This window comes from Copadichromis virginalis, linkage group LG15 (assembly GCF_057382275.1).
Source record: "Copadichromis virginalis isolate Kocher_CV1m ecotype Utaka linkage group LG15, C_Virginalis_male_GT1.1, whole genome shotgun sequence".
In the NCBI taxonomy this organism is placed as follows: domain Eukaryota; kingdom Metazoa; phylum Chordata; class Actinopteri; order Cichliformes; family Cichlidae; genus Copadichromis; species Copadichromis virginalis.
In genome coordinates, this window is record NC_140632.1 from 1542782 (window position 1) to 1559805 (window position 17024).

At 46.6% G+C, this 17024-nt stretch overlaps 2 long non-coding RNA genes across 2 annotated transcripts; both read left to right on the top strand.

Moving 5' to 3' along the window:
- Positions 1-7603: 7603 nt before the first annotated feature.
- Positions 7604-8255, top strand: LOC146691492 (uncharacterized). Its single transcript, XR_014915064.1, has 3 exons — positions 7604-7693; positions 7774-7913; positions 7994-8255. It is a non-coding gene; the product is annotated as an uncharacterized LOC146691492 (long non-coding RNA).
- A 4217-nt stretch (positions 8256-12472) lies between these two features.
- On the top strand, positions 12473-13091 carry LOC146691493 (uncharacterized). Its single transcript, XR_014915065.1, has 3 exons — positions 12473-12615; positions 12696-12835; positions 12916-13091. It is a non-coding gene; the product is annotated as an uncharacterized LOC146691493 (long non-coding RNA).
- The last annotated feature ends 3933 nt before the right edge of the window (positions 13092-17024 follow it).

Sequence of the window (17024 nt, forward strand, 5' to 3'; positions counted from 1 at the left end):
TCTCTTTCTCTTATATTTAATATAACCACACAACGAACGGACAAGCGCCTGTCTTTATGCGTTGTCGTTAGCAACAACGATGGTAAAACCATCGGGTGTCCGCTTGTTTATTTTCCACACAAGCCTTTCACAATAAAGCTCAAGATCCTGTTGAGACTTTTCAAAATAAACTGAATCATGTGAAAAAGTATGCAGAGTGTTTACGGATGAGAAGTAAAAAAGAGCCGCCAGGTGCTAAAAAATAAACCTTAGACTCAAACGTTAGAGCAGGCTTTTCCCTGCAGCACGCCGTGTAATAAATACTCACAAAGAAACGGCGCCGTTACAACTTATGTCTAAAAATGTATCGTTTCATGCATCGGTTAAAACACTCGACTCCGGGTACACGACGCGCAGCTGGAAATACTTCACGCAAGTCGAGCTGCTCGAGATTCACAGACTTTACAGAAAATGTTAAAATTTTGTGATTTATATCGTTATCGGGACGATAGATGTCTTTATCGGGATATGAGATTTTGGTCATATTCACAGCCCTATGTAATGAGCTATAAATGAGCATATACATATACTAGCACCCTGAACATGAACAGCAAAGATTGTTGACCTGTTTTGTAGATAAATAAACATTTCTGCCCCGAGCATCCGTTTCTCTCACACACGGCGTCATGTATGTATAATTAGTATGCACAGATCCAATGAGTTTGAATTAATAAATAGATGCATGTGACATTTAACACAAAATCAGCTGGAACAGATGCCATGTTGAACCTTTCAGCCTAAAAGTGAAGACATTTCTTGTCACTTCCATCACACCACAGAGCCACACAGACGCACGTCTTTTTGTAATTTCTGCTCTTTTGTATTTCTGCCCACTTGAGTGTTACTAATAGAAAGAAAATGAGCAGCAAGTCAAAAGCGCTTTGAAGTTTGCCAGCAGTAATTGAGATGATTGATAGTTGTGTTTTCTAAATAGCTGGATATTGCATCTAGAGCACAGAAAGACAATGTGGAAACAGCATCAAGGACACAACGCGGTTTTCTGCTCAGCTTGAACGCCGCCACATGCACATATGCATATGCTTGTAAACTCATCGGTATCCACGCGCTCTATACAGGGGCTGACAAGCGCGCGCATAAACACAAGCAAATAAACCGGAAAGAATGCTAGAAGCCACAAAGTGCATAGATAACGAAATCAGTAAATAATAGAATACCTTTGTTCCTGGTGAAATGGCTTCTTTGGAGGATGAGGCTCGCTGTGGTTTCCATTTGAAGGATGCAAGAAAGGGAGAGAAAGTCAGAGGAGAGAGAATAAGCACAGCTCATCAGCCCGCTCGAGATAGTAGCTTGGAGGAGTGAGATAAAGTTCTTTTGGCACAGTAAAATCATGCATCCATCACAATGCTTATCGGTCACTTGGGAAAGGTGCCTATAATAAATCGTCAGCTGCAGCGTCAATAGCTCAAAGCCAGGCAATGGGAGGCAACGGAGCAGTGCTCTGTGCTTGTTTGAACAGTGTGACTTATTTGGAGGGCAATCAAACAGAATGGAGATATTTATAATGTGAGCTCACTTCATATCTAGCCGGAGGGAGATATGAAGGAGCGGTGATGGCTTCCAGATTTTTAAGGAGAGCTCAGGGGGAAAGGTGAAGAAGATTGCTGATAGAAAGCTGACTGCCTCTTCATCTTGTCTCTTCAGCCCACTGACACTGCGCGGTGGTCAAAGGTTCAGCTACCTCGGGGACTGTCCATACACTGTAATAAATAAGGAGCCTGTTGGGCTACAGCAAGAGCTGATCGTGTAAGCTTAAAGGGGCAGCTCACCTACATTGCTTCAGCAGTGACGTATAACCACGAGGAAACTTCAGTTTTATTTTCAGCTTCTGTCTGTTTTGTGATATTCTTCTAAACACAGCCAGAGAGATGGACAGGTCTCCTCTGAATGTTTAATAAGGTGAATATTAGGTTTGGGGTTAGCGGTTTAGCTACATACCAATTACATTAGATTATCTTTCTAATGAAGTCTACACAGTTTTACTGCCGTTCTTCTGTTAAATTCTTTTCCATTTGGGTCCAGACAGCAAAGACGAAATGACGTGGACACTGACCAAACACTAACCCCACCCTAACTCCATGTGGGTTGGGGGTGGGGATGTCTTATGTCGCAGCTGAACTGCAGGAGCAGCAGCGCAGAGGTACACTGGAATATTTGGTACCATCTAACAACATCTGTTCTGTATGTTCTCTTTCCAAAAGCAGGAATCTCTTACAGCCAGACAAAACCTTGAGTGAATTATTACAACATAGTGATGTTTGATCTGGTACCTGATCGTCTTGGTTAAAATCACAAATGACTGATTCTGTTTTTTTAACCTGCTTGATCTGAGTGTTGCCTCTGACACGAACGTTCTTCTTGACAGACTAACTGGAATCACTGCTACACCTTTACGCTGCTTCAAACCTATCTTTAGCTGCATTCATTTCAAAAACTGTAAGTCTAGTTAGTACCACAGTCCCCCAGAGAGCTGCCTTCTTCTGTCATATCTTCTATAAATGTTATGCTGATGACAGCAAGCTCTATTTGTCCACCTGTCACCAAACCTAGCAGCACTCTGCCCCGTCTTTGTTCTACTGTAACCTTTGCAAATTAAACAGTGATAAAACCTCACTGGCATCATCCAGCTTGTCTAAATGTAACAACCAACAGCTGCCATCATTGTTCACACCGTGTTTACATCCCGCATTGATTACTGGTGATGTGCGATACCACTGTTTTTATTTCAAATCTGATGCCAAGTAAAGTTTAAGCTGGTATCAACAATACTGATCTGATACGGAACAAAAATGTGATGTGTTTGGAAACGTTTTTTAAAAAGTGATGTGGACGGCGGATCAGCTGGAGGCTCATGCAGCTATCTATTATTTCATTACTTATTTCAGAGCCATATTTATTCATGTAAAAGAATTTCCGTAGTTTTAAGAATGAGGGAAATTCCCTTTGTTTAAAGATCAACACAAAAACCTGAACCTAGATGTCAGTCACTTCCCATGATTTGGTCACAGTGCTACATGTCACCAACACCTGTGTACCTGGACACTGCCCGGACTCTGTGAGCGATGCCTGTCTGGCCCTGTCAGCATCCTGTCCCTCCCCTCATCATAAACTCATCATCGTTTTTACCTTTGTGTTTGTGGCCTCGCTGCACGTGTCACAAACCACGTCTTGGCTGTTTGTGGAGGTGAAATAGCTTCACAGATGACTGCATGGCGCATCTTTACTTACATATTTGGGACATCGCTGTGAGACGTGAAGAAGAAACAGTTCCTGCTGATCATTTAGACCATCCCAATAATACAGTTACCTTCCACTTTGCTCCTGTTTATGATAAACTACAAATTGATTAAACTATCGATGTTAATATGAGAATCGATTGTTGAACAGGAATACCCTCCGGTCGTTGTCTTCTCTCCGCCTCACTGTCCCTTTCTCCTGTTTTCCTACTTTGAGCTCTGGAGCCTTCAGCGGCGTTCCTTCATACCAAATATTCCCAACACGGACTCAAATCCTGTCTCAAAATGCACAGTTTAAACGGGCTCATTCACTTTGTTTGTACTTAGTAATCATTTACTTAGAAGTAATTTTAAATACTGTAAATGTGTTTGTCTTTGTTTGATAGTTTTCCAATGTGTGCACTTCAAAGTTAGTGTGAATTCTTCAGTACACTGCAGACGACTTCCTTCCTTGTGTATTAACTTTGTCAGAGGACTTTTGTGTCAAATTCAATTTGGCAAATTTAACCGTGATCCTCGTTTCCCTTTACGACCCGTCAGGCCTCCAGCCACGCATCTTTTTCCATTATGAACATGCCAGCTGGACACAGATACACACTAAATAACACCGCAGCATGTGTAACACCAGTGCCTGACAAAACATTGTTAGCTAAACAGCTAGCACTGGCATTGCCATTGTCACTGATGTCATATCCTCCTCCAGCTGGCTTACAGCTGCCTGGACCCTCAGACTCTGCTGTAAAGCCAAGATCTGAGCCACTGAGAGGAGGAAGTGTTCAGCAGTCCAGACACTTTGACCAGGATGACGTGGAACATGCAGGTACTCAGTGCAGGAAGTTCAGGTTTAGTTCAATGTAAAACACAATAAATGATCCTCTAACATGATGGGCAACAGGAGAGCACATTTATCTGTACTTAATATCCTTAAAGTATTCATCTGACTATTATTTATTAATATTCTGTTAAGATTGTTTTCTTATTGTTTGAATTTCTGCCATCGGGCAGATGGTACAGGGCGATAAAATCAAGCCCGAACACACTAAAACATTACTTCTGCCTTGCAGTGATTAAAGCATCATTTGTAATTATTACTGATGGGCTCGTTTATATATAATATAGTGAATGTATACATTCATTTTGTTTACACTTATCTATTCACATTTTATTTTAACACTGTAAATAAATATATTCTCATTCTGGTTTGTAAAACTTACATATTTTAAGTCTTAAAAGAAACATTTTAAATACAACCATGAACTTCTGTAACATGAAGAAGCTTAGTTAATTGTGTCTGCGTGATGGTGATATTTAGTGTTTTCAGTCCTGTGAACGCCCACATCTGTTTTCCTCTCGGTTACTCCAGTTTCAAAGCTGAACAAATAAATAAGGCAGCATGTGCACGACTAACGACAACTCAGGAAACTGTGTTCGTATCGTTGAGCTGACCCACTAATTAATGTCACAGATTCCACTTAATTATTATCTTTTTTAATATTATTAGTTTCATTTGTTTATATGTTAAAGCATTTTTTAGCATAATAAATCGCACTCTGAGTCATAATCAAATATTAATCACGTATCTATGAATACAGGTCATAGTTTATACAACAGCCCAAGATGAAGATAGTCCACTGTTTGCTTTTTCTGTTGGCCTCCAGCTTTTGCTGTGAAGGCGCCGCTCGCCACAGCGAGCCTCACGTGCTGCCCGTCTCTTTTCACATTGGCACTGGAAGCAAATCTGCTCTGTGGGGATTGAAACACTGGCCTTGGAGAGCCGCTCCAGCTCCAACGACAGACGGTAATCCTCCGGCAAACCCCAGCTCATCCCGAGCCCATCATTACATCTCTGTGACCTCGAGCAGTGAGCAGGGCTTCCGAAATGCCCCTCGTCCACCCTCCCTGTTTTCCTGCACTCCTTCTTCGAGAGAAACATGATGCTTCCTCCCAGCCAATTTCCATTTCAAAGATTTCCCACAAAATCGTCCACATGGCCCCGCATTAGACTGGTGGCAGGGGGGCACACAGTGCTGTCTGCTTCCAAATGTCTGTGAAAGTGAAGACACTGGGAGACGGAGCAATATTTTGCTGCCATGCAGCCAAAACACGGGGCAAGTATTCCTGACCCGACTTCAAAAGCTGCAGCAGTGAATGAGGCGAGGCTGAACCGTCACACCCCGAGCGCACTGCAATCTAGGCCAATAAAGGGACTCATGCACAGATTCACTGGAAGGAACTGCTTCAGTGATTTGTTCTTTCCATGATTCAGTACTTTCTTATTTCACGTCCATTTTCTTACAGTGGCCTCCCCGCTGAATAACGGAGAAGCAATTTAGTTGGCTTTAAATGCATGTTAACTGTAGGTTCATTTAATTTGCTGGCGCTCACTCAAACTTTGATTTAAGCTGTTAGCCAATTTAATAAAAAGTGGTTACATTGTGTCTGAGGTGCATTTTGAGCAGGAAGACGTCAGATTCACCCACAGAGGACATCACTCTTATATTCTCTGTTGTCACAACTAGTGCTGCTGTGAATGATGCTGCTTTCAGAGCCAGAACGTGATAATAACACTCAACAATGACTCAGTGTCTCCTGTGAAACTACAAAGACAGTCATGAAGGTGAACTTCTGAGCGTTTCTTAAAAAAAGGAAAGAAAAAAGAGGTTTTTTCAAAAGCTCGCTTCTTGACACACACACTGCAACGTGTGATTTTATATTAAAGAGATACTACAAAAAAAAAAAGAGAACGTGCCCATTTATTTTTCAATTCCAAAAGCCATGAAACATTGGTGAGAGGATAAATAATGCTGTTCCATCTGGGCTTTGATTGAAAAGTCCCACTGCCCTGGGTTCAAAGCACTATTACATGGCACTCTGTCTGGGTTTTTCATCTCTGATGGGTATCTGGGGGCTGACATCGGAGACAGATATGATATGAGAGCCAAGGATGGTACAAGGATCGCCTCTGAAAATCAATCGACAGACAGTCCTACATCGGTCTCGCCTATTTATTTCTGCATCACTCTGAGCAGGCCCTTCATCAGAGCGAGCTTCAACACAAAGTCCCACAAATAAAACGAGATCTGCTCCCACAAGACAGAAAGAGACGTGAAATTGTGTTCTTTGTTTTTCCCTTTGACTCACTGGTCCCAACATATCAAATCACAAAATACACAGAGCTGCATGTTAGGAAGACAGGTCAGTTTTTATGTCAGCTTTGATTCGTTGCACGTTTCCACACCATTGGTGCGCTCACTCATAATTCTGTTTGCTTTCTTATGAACACAACATAATAAAGTCTCCCGTGGTTCTGATCTGATGGTGAGATCCTGCCAAAGGCTCACAAGATATATCTGATGGATTACATGATATTGAATAATTAAATACATAAATACAACTATCAATATTCAAAAGTCATCAAATTCACCTTTACCCCTTTAAAAGGTGTTTTAATCAATTGTTAGATTTTTGTAGAATAATAAGGAGCAACGACAATATATTCAGTTCAGTTCAATATCATTTTACTCATATAGCAACTGTTTATATAACAACAGCTGCCTCAAGGCTTTATATTGAAAGGCAGACGGACTGGTCCTGCATCCTGCTGTCAGCTATGGTCACAAATCTTGTGTGAGGTTGAGCTGAAATATGGAAATGTATCAGTCAAGTTCACAATAAGTGGGAAAAAAAGATTCCCAAAATTGTTATTCCAAACTCAGCAAGAGTCAGAACGAGACAGGCGGGAGCTGTTTGTGTAGCAGATGTGAAACACCTCCACAACGCTGCTTTAGCTCCACTGCTAACAGCAGCTGATGCTGACACACAGAGATTCGCTGCAGTTTATTTACAGACTTATTAACAGATATTGAAAGAACCAAATGTTGCACTTATTGTTACCTGAGTATCATAAAGGACCACATGAAATTTAGCTAGAAGCTACTGGCACACATAGCACATTTATACATATGTATTAGGGGTGCAACGATACACAAAATTCACGGTTCGGTTCGGTTCGATACTTTGGTGCCACGGTTCGATATTTTTTCGATACAAAAAATGTTCATGCATTTTTAATTTGTCATTTATTAAAATTATATAAAATTATTAAAATTATAAATTATATATTTTAACTCAAAAGTACAGTTTTTAAATTTAACCCTAACCCTTGTGCGTGTTTTTTATTTTGACAGCGAATGCGCACCTGCGGACCACTTATGTGCAGCCCTGGTTATTTAGCTCTGTCATGGTCCGCAGCCCGGCGTCCGGGGTGCTGCTGGGATGTCCACGCCCACGAGTGTGGCTGTTAACCCCACACCTGCATCCCATCCCAGGCGATCACCAGGTGGACTATTTAATCCTGCCCTACCTGCTGCTCCACGCCAGTCCGTAGTCGCCTCTCAGCGGTAACGTACGCCTGCGGAAAAGAACTCGTATGACAAACTCTCCATCGGACCTAACACTGTTTTTTTCCCTGTGTACCCAGATCACAACTCGGCGTGTTTTTGTTTTCGAGCCACCTGCCTGTCCACCTGTCCGCCTGAGATTTGGTTCACATTCAGCTTCGCCGTCTCGACCCCTTTTGGAGCTCCACCCCCCTCTGGTTCACTCGGCCCGGCTATCACCGTGAGACGCACACTCCACCTTCCCTCGTATGCTGCCTTTTTTCCGCACCCCAGTAATCTGTCTCTCTTTTTGTTTTACAGCCTCTCACAGCCCCGCTCTCGGCGTTCCCTGTGCGGTCCCTCGGTTTCTTCTGGTTTCATACGTTGTTTTTCTGGCTACCCTCACGGGACACCTTTAGTTGCAATAAAAATTACTTTCTTTATTCGCTCCTACCCTAGTGTGTGTGTTCTGCTACTGGGTCCTGCCTGCGCTCGGAACTTCGGTTCATGACAGTACGGACTGGCCAGTATGGACCCAGCAGATCCACTCCGCTCCGCTATTAATAAACAGGGCGCTATCCTCGGTCGCCACGATCAGCGGCTCCAGTCTCTCCAAGACCGTTGTCAAGAGCTCAGTGACACTCAGAATAAATTACAAACTAGGCCGTCCGACCCCGTGCACCGCGGCGTGTCGCCTCCGCCGCTGGAACCCTTCCACGGGGAGCTGGACCTGTGTGGGGGGTTCCTTTTCCAGTGCTCCTTGTTTTTCAGTCGCACGCCTCACGCGTTCCCCACGGATACTGCTAAGATCTCCCACTTCGTGGGATTGTTACGGGGGCGTGCTCTAGCATGGGCTGAAGCCTACTTAAATTCTCACCCCATTCGTGATTGCGATTACGATGACTTCCTGGAGGAGTTCCAGGCTACGTTTTCCCCTCCGGTATCGGAGGACGATGCCGCGCAGAAGTTGCTGGGGCTCCGTCAGGGGCGGCGCAGTATTGCGGAGTACCTAGTTGAATTCCGTACTCGAGCGGTCGCCGTGGGTTGGCCCGATTCGGCTCTTCGTGGTTTTTTTTTACGGTCGTTAAATGACCAGATGAAGGACCAACTAGCTTTTCACGAGGAGACCAGATCCTTTGATGAATTGGCCTCCCTCTCCCGTAGGATTGACAGACGCTTGCGGGAGAGGGATGCCGAGCGGCGGTCTAAGCCTATGGGCTCCGTATTGCGCCCCGGGTTTCGCGTTTCTCCGCCCCCGCCCCCAGCTGCGTGTGCGCGCTCTCCGTCGCCGCCCCCGCCTGAACCCATGCAGATCGGACGCTCTCGGCTTTCTCCGGAGGAGAGGGAACGCCGATTTCGGGCTGGAGAATGTCTGTACTGTGGGAGGCCCGGTCACCGCATCGCTGTTTGCCCGGTCCGCCCAAACGACCCGGCCCACCGGTGAGTCCGGGGATACGGGTGGGCAGCACTCTAAGCACTACTAGACCCCGATTGTTACTGTCCGTTACTATCGTGACTTCTAATCAGACTTTTACATGCCCCGCGTTAGTGGACTCCGGGGCGGAACAGAACCTTATGGATGAGAAGCTGGCTAAGAGGCTAGCTGTGTCTCTTACTCCACTCGAACCGCCCATCCCTGCGTCTACATTAAACAACCAAGTGTTTGCATACATAACTCACCAAACCGCGCCTGTACGGTTAATCACATCAGGTAACCACCAAGAGCAGCTGTCCTTTTTCACTTTTCCTGCTCCTGACACCCCGCTTATCCTAGGCTACCCCTGGTTACAGAGACATAACCCACACATAGATTGGGCCGGAAAAAGTATCACGAGCTGCAGTGTGTTTTGTCTGGCGAACTGCCTGAGGTCAGCCGTTCCCTCCGCCTCAACGGAACGGAGGCCCGCCCCGCCACCCGCGCCGGACCTCTCTTCCGTGCCCCCCGACTATCACGATCTCCAGCAGGTGTTCAGTAAAGATGAGGCGCTCTCACTCCCGCCTCACCGTCCATATGACTGTGCTATCGATCTGCTCCCGGGTGCATCGCTGCCCTCTAGCAGATTATACAACCTGTCTCGCCCCGAAAGAGAAACCATGGAGAATTACATCCAGGAGTCGCTAACTGCAGGACGTATTAGGCCGTCATCCTCTCCCATGGCTGCGGGTTTTTTCTTCGTGGGAAAGAAAGACGGGACGCTCCGCCCATGCATCGATTACAGGGGGCTGAATGACGTCACCGTCAAAAACAAATATCCCCTCCCACTCATTAGTTCAATTTTTAACTCACTCCAGGGAGCTACGGTCTTCACCAAACTAGATCTGCGGAACGCCTACCACCTGGTACAGATACGTGAAGGCGACGAGTGGAAGACCGCCTTCAATACCCCACTAGGGCATTTTGAATATCTAGTGATGCCGTTCGGGTTAACGAACGCCCCGGCGGTTTTTCAAGCCCTAGTCAACGACGTGTTACGGGATTTCCTGAACGTGTTTGTTTTTGTTTACCTGGATGATATTTTGATTTTCTCCAAGACGCTCGAGGACCATCGCATCCATGTGAGGAGCGTGCTACAACGGCTGCTCGAAAATAGACTGTACGTAAAAGCGGAAACGTGTGAGTTCCACGCCTCATCCATTTCCTTCTTGGGCTACATCCTCGCTGGTGGGCAGGTGAAGACCGACCCGGTGAAGATCAAAGCAATATTGGAATGGCCGGTTCCGGAGACACGAAAGAAGCTTCAGAGCTTCTTGGGGTTTGCGAATTTTTATCGCTGTTTCATTCGAAACTACAGCCAGGTGGCCGCGCCTCTCACCCAACTCACCTCACCCAAGGTGTCTTTCACATGGTCCCCTGAGGCCCACGCAGCCTTCGCTAAATTGAAGCGATTATTCACGTCCACACCCATTCTGACCCATCCTGACTCTTCTAAACAGTTTGTTGTTGAGGTCGACGCATCTGATGCGGGAGTCGGGGCGGTTCTTTCCCAGCGGTCTGGGCCCCTGAACAAACTCCGGCCGTGCGCCTTTTTCTCACGCCGACTCACCCCCGCGGAGAGGAATTACGACATCGGCGACAGGGAACTCCTAGCGGTAAAACTCGCATTGGAGGAATGGCGTCACTGGCTGGAGGGGACCGAACAGCCCTTCGTTATATGGACGGATCATAAAAATCTACTGTACCTTAGAACCGCCAAGAGGTTAAATCCCCGTCAAGCTCGCTGGTCCCTATTCTTCGCCCGCTTCAACTTCACACTCTCCTATCGTCCCGGGTCACGAAACATCAAACCCGATGCGCTCTCCCGTCTGTATTCCCCCGACAGCGAGGCACCCCCCCGCCACCATCCTGCCTGCCTCCTGCGTGGTGGGTGCTCTCACCTGGGGGATTGAGGAGACCATTCGCCAAGCGCTCCCGGGGGACCCTGACCCAGGGACTGGACCGCCAGGACGGCGCTTCGTTCCCGCCGCCGCCCGGGGAGCAGTCATCCACTGGATCCACACAGCACGATTCGCGTGCCACCCGGGCGTGAGCAGAACGGCGCGCCTCCTCAGCAGACACTTCTGGTGGAAATCGCTACTACGGGACGTGAGGGACTACGTGTCTGCCTGTGCCGTCTGCGCTCGTAATAAATCATCCACGAAACATCCCATGGGCCAGCTCCACCCACTCACTACTCCCCACCGGCCCTGGTCTCACATCTCGCTCGACTTTGTTACCGGTCTCCCCACCTCTTCTGGAAAATGTGTCATCCTCACCGTTGTGGATCGGTTTTCTAAGGCCGCCCACTTCGTCCCGCTAGCCAAGCTGCCCTCGGCTGCTGAGACTGCCCAAGCGTTAGTCACGGAAGTCTTCAGGCTCCACGGAATTCCCCTGGACATTGTCTCCGATCGCGGTCCCCAGTTCACCTCACAAGTGTGGAGGACCTTCTGCTCCATTCTCGGCGCCAAGGTCAGTTTGAGTTCCGGTTTCCACCCGCAATCCAATGGGCAAACTGAACGCCTTAATCAGGAGCTGGAGACTATGCTGAGGTGCGTAGCCAGTCAAAACCCCTCCTCCTGGGTTACTTACCTGCCCTGGGTGGAGTACGCCCACAATACTCACACCTCGTCCTCCACCGGCTTCTCTCCTTTCGAAGCGTCCCTCGGGTATCAGCCTCCGCTCTTCCCGGAAGAGGACCTGTCCCTCTCCGTCCCGTCGGCCCCTCATCACCTCCGGCGCTGCCAACGTGTGTGGCGCTGCGCTCGCCGCGCCCTCCTGCGCGCAAAGGAACGACAGGCGCACTACGCCGATCGTCGCCGCGCCCCAGCCCCTGACTACCAGCCGGGACAGAAGGTTTGGTTGGCTGCTGGGAACATCCCGCTCCGGGGCACGTCCCGCAAACTGGCTCCCCGTTTCATCGGGCCGTACGAAGTGGACCGAGTCATCAACCCGGTGGCAGTCAGGCTCCGGCTTCCGGCCTCTCGGCGTGTGCATCCCACGTTCCATGTATCTCAACTTAAGCCGGTCCGCCTCAGCCCCCTGTGCCCTCCTTCCGAGCCCCCTCCTCCCGCCCGGCTCGTCGGCGGCCATCCAGCCTATGCGGTCCGGCGGATCCTGGATGCGCGCCGGCGCGGGCGCGGCTGGCAGTATCTTGTGGATTGGGAGGGGTACGGCCCCGAGGACCGCCTCTGGGTCCCGCGCTCCTTCATTCTGGACCCTCGTCTCATCTCTGCTTTCCGTGCTTCTCTCCGCAGGCGGGGTCCCGGCCGGTCGCCTGGGGGCGACCCTTGAGGGGGGGGTACTGTCATGGTCCGCAGCCCGGCGTCCGGGGTGCTGCTGGGATGTCCACGCCCACGAGCGTGGCTGCTAACCCCACACCTGCATCCCATCCCAGGCGATCACCAGGTGGACTATTTAATCCTGCCCTACCTGCTGCTCCACGCCAGTCCGTAGTCGCCTCTCAGCGGTAACGTACGCCTGCGGAAAAGAACTCGTATGACAAACTCTCCATCGGACCTAACACTGTTTTTTTCCCTGTGTACCCAGATCACAACTCGGCGTGTTTTTGTTTTCGAGCCACCTGCCTGTCCACCTGTCCGCCTGAGATTTGGTTCACATTCAGCTTCGCCGTCTCGACCCCTTTTGGAGCTCCACCCCCCTCTGGTTCACTCGGCCCGGCTATCACCGTGAGACGCACACTCCACCTTCCCTCGTATGCTGCCTTTTTTCCGCACCCCAGTAATCTGTCTCTCTTTTTGTTTTACAGCCTCTCACAGCCCCGCTCTCGGCGTTCCCTGTGCGGTCCCTCGGTTTCTTCTGGTTTCATACGTTGTTTTTCTGGCTACCCTCACGGGACACCTTTAGTTGCAATAAAAATTACTTTCTTTATTCGCTCCTACCCTAGTGTGTGTGTTCTGCTACTGGGTCCTGCCTGCGCTCGGAACTTCGGTTCATGACAAGCTCGTCATATTGCAGCCACAGAAATTATTTTGTCCATGAAACCATAAAGCTGCACTTTCTTTTTGCCTTATAGTCTGATTTGTCATAACTTCTCCGTTTTGTGGTAAGCTTTTCTTTGGCTGTCACTTCTTCACCCTGACCTGTCTTATTTGGCTCAGCAGAACTGAAATGCTTTTACACACTCACTCACATAAGCTCAGCGATTCTCTGCGCGATCAACCTCTCACATGTTTAAGCTGCGGGAGATTTCACTTGTCATGTTTGCATAGTAAGCTAACGATTAATAAGACGATGTCAGAGGAATTGGTGCACAAATTATCATCACTCACAGATCAGTGCTGTCGCTCTCTATACACAGTTCGCACGATTGCAAAGTGAAAGCAAAAAAACAAGCGCAAATTCAAACGCGACTTCAATATGTCACATATTGACAGTGGCTCACCGATGCCAATGACATAATTACCCAGCTACATTTCTGAAAGAATGCAAAAGCATTGACATATATTTTTCCTACAATAGCCCGACGGGCAGGGAAGAGATAGATTTTGGTAGCCCGACTGAAAAAAATCGCTAGCTCCGGGACGTCGGGCTAGCGATATTGCGAGCCCTGTATCTGATTGAGGAATCACTCATCTTTGGAAAAGAGAGTTTATTACAGAGAAATGTCTCTTTCCAAAATAAAAGCTATACTATCCGCTTCTTCTGGGCTATATTATCAGCAGCATAAGGAGAATCATGTGCTAACAGCTGTCTAAATGACTCGGCTAAAGTTAGTAGCATGCTTGTTGTTTTTGTCTTTGCACTAGGATGATGTCGGCGTAAATGTGCAGTCATATTCGTTGTGTTCCCACTAGTGCTTTCAGGTTAATCTCGTTGAAATGACCTTAACGCCACAACACGGCAAATCTCCGTTAACGAGCTACCGCCGATCGCTCCGTGCATGGGGCTAGACGGCCAACACGTTAACGAGCTAACTGCGCTAACACACTAGTTCACACCAATGTAATTGAGCATTGCGTGGCACATCCAACATACTGTTTTACTTTAGTCCATGACTCGCTTACCTTCAGGGTCATACGTCACATGAAAACCAAAATAGTTCCAAACGCCAGATCTGAATGAGGGTGGGGGAGGTTCATGTTGCAAGGAGAGCTTAACTTCTGTCTCGCTAGCTTGCCCTGCGCTCTTCCTTCTGACTATGCTGTCTGTGTTGAGCGCTCAGCAGATCTGCGCTCGACAGTGCAGCCTAGGCGGAGTAGTCGAACGCAGATTCACTGAGCGCTCAACACAGACAGCATCGTCAGAAAGAAAGTTGATAAAATAAATTACAAATGTTGTATTGTTCGATACATATGCGTACCGAACCGAAAGCACTGTATCGAACGGTTCAATATCGATACGAATATCGTTGCACCCCTAATATGTATGTATCATGTGTCATGGCTCGTCCCTCCTAAATGATCCAAGTTCAGAAAGAGTTGCAGGAAGTCATTTTGGGTATTTTAAGCCAAAAGAAAAGGACATTTGTTTCATATTCAGCAATCCCAAAGTGTAGACTGTAGCATTTTATATCAGCTGTAGAGACACGAAAAAACAAAAACCATGAATATTTAATTCAACCAGAGTTTAAATCATCAAGCGTCTCGCAGGTTTTCTGTTGTGGACACTGAAGCAGACTAAATATAACAGCCATCTCAGCGATATTACAAAAACTATTAAAAAACAAAATAAACTCACCTCCTCTGAAAAGTCATGTTTTCACTCCCTAATTAACCCTCAGTCATCAAACGTTGGTGTGCAGGGTTGCTCACAGCTGTAGTGTTTTTTGTTCACCACATCTGTGAACTCAAAGTCAGACGAGTGTCAACGAGCTACAGAAGCAGGTCTGTAACACTCTGTGTATTCTCAAAGGACCTTAGTAAACACTGGCATTAGATTTTTACTATAATATTTGTTATTACATAACCTACAGAGTACAGGCGATAAGTTTTATTAAACATGTACAATGTGTCCCACTGTCACACATTTATATTGGCTTCCCTCCACAGCGAGAAGCTGACACTTTCCCTCACACAGTGTGGGTCGATCGACCGGCCACCACGTGAAGCTCCCGCTGAAGGTCAGCGCAAAGCTCCGTCGTCCAGACAATCCTAACATCGTTTTTTCTTTCTGAAAATGGAAGCTGTGCCCTCAGTGATGAACGAGCTGAGGTCGACCACAGTGTCTGCTGCAGTTTTAGAGCTGAGAGTGAACTTCTGACTTTGATGGTTGATTTAGGTACATTCTGAATATTTTACAGTTATTGAAACAGAGCACTTTGATTACTTTATAATTATATGAGGCAGTCTTTTCTTATAATTTACAAGGTTTATTTCCAAAACCCCCGAAATATATCACCACTTCATATTAGATAATATCCCATTTCTGAATATGTGTAGTTTATTTTTTGGTTTTTTTTCTTAATGTTTGCCAACAAGTGGATAAATGACAGAAGTTGAATATAATCACTCCAAACTGTAAAAGGTTATAGAAATAAACCACAGTGTTAACATTAGACAGCATTTAGTTTATGATTTATATTCTTTATAATATCCACTGAAAAATAACATAAGCATTTAGATTAGTTGCACAGATTGTTTCACAGATTTGACTCGGGACAAAGAGATGCAGCCAGGAGGCTTTGGGATTTACAGGGCTTCAAATCAGAGAGGAAGTTTCTTTTTCTTGATCAGTAACAAAACCTGTCATAATACTGAGTATTTTCTTACGATCTTACTGACCTGGTGTCTGAAAGGGCATTCTCAGGTTTCTGATGCTTCCTCAAGTAGCAACACTGTCGGTTTTTGCCACGTTGCTGACCATCAATATCCCAAAAATGATTTGTGACTTAAAAATAAACAAACTAAAACTTCCCTGTGAACTCTTACTGGGAAAGAAAGCATGTAGATTCTGCCTGGGTGGGTGAGTGAACCTGTGGAGCTGTAATTGTACCAAAGACCACATAAAACGATGTAAGCGTTGGTACTTGAACCAACTGACTGGTCTTTCAGCAAAGAATGCAAGAATTTTGCTCACTTCCTGCTCACACCATTAGTTTAGTACATGTAAAAACTATTGTGTGTCTGATACTTCCGCACTGACTCGATGACTGCTCTTCCTCCTGCTCTTATGGTGCCTTGGATTTTGTAGAAGCAGTGGATGTTCCCTCGGTGCTCGCATTGCACGAGTACAAGGTTACAACTCCTCTCTGCTACATTTTAGAGGCAGCTAGTAGAGCTAAATGAGACAGATTTAAGGATGCAGTGGAGATACTGGGTGATGCATCATTTTTACATCATAACGTGACCCTGCAAGAGTGTTTGAGGGCAGTTTTCTTCAAGTGCCTACTGTTTTCTTCCTGTCTCTTCAGTTCAGCAGCAGCTTTTCTTACACTTCCACCTTGCTACACTCTTATGAAGAAAGCTGTCTGTAAAGAAAGGCATAAACTCTGCTTTGCTGACAGCGTGACCTTTCAAATTTCAGAAATATTGCAGAAATATCCCACTTTGCAATGCAGTACCTCTAAAGGTTAACGACAGCAACCCATCTATTCATCCCTTCCAATCCTTCGCTTGGCAACGATCCAAATGGAGAAAAGTCTGCATTTGCAAACTAAACAGTTTAAGTTCTAGAGAATTAAAAGGATTAATCATCTTCCAGGCAACTGGGGCAAATAAATAAACAGGAAAAGCTTTCTGGCAAGTGCTGATGAGTGAAGAGGAAAAGTTACAGGTTGGCGAACCACATGAACTGCCCTCAAAACACAACTTCAGCAACCAACAAGCTTGAGTAGGTTAATTAACAAGCATGGGGCAGCTAGAGGCACAAACCAGAAAAATGCCGGGATTAGCTGTGTACACTTGGTACAGGGTCTTA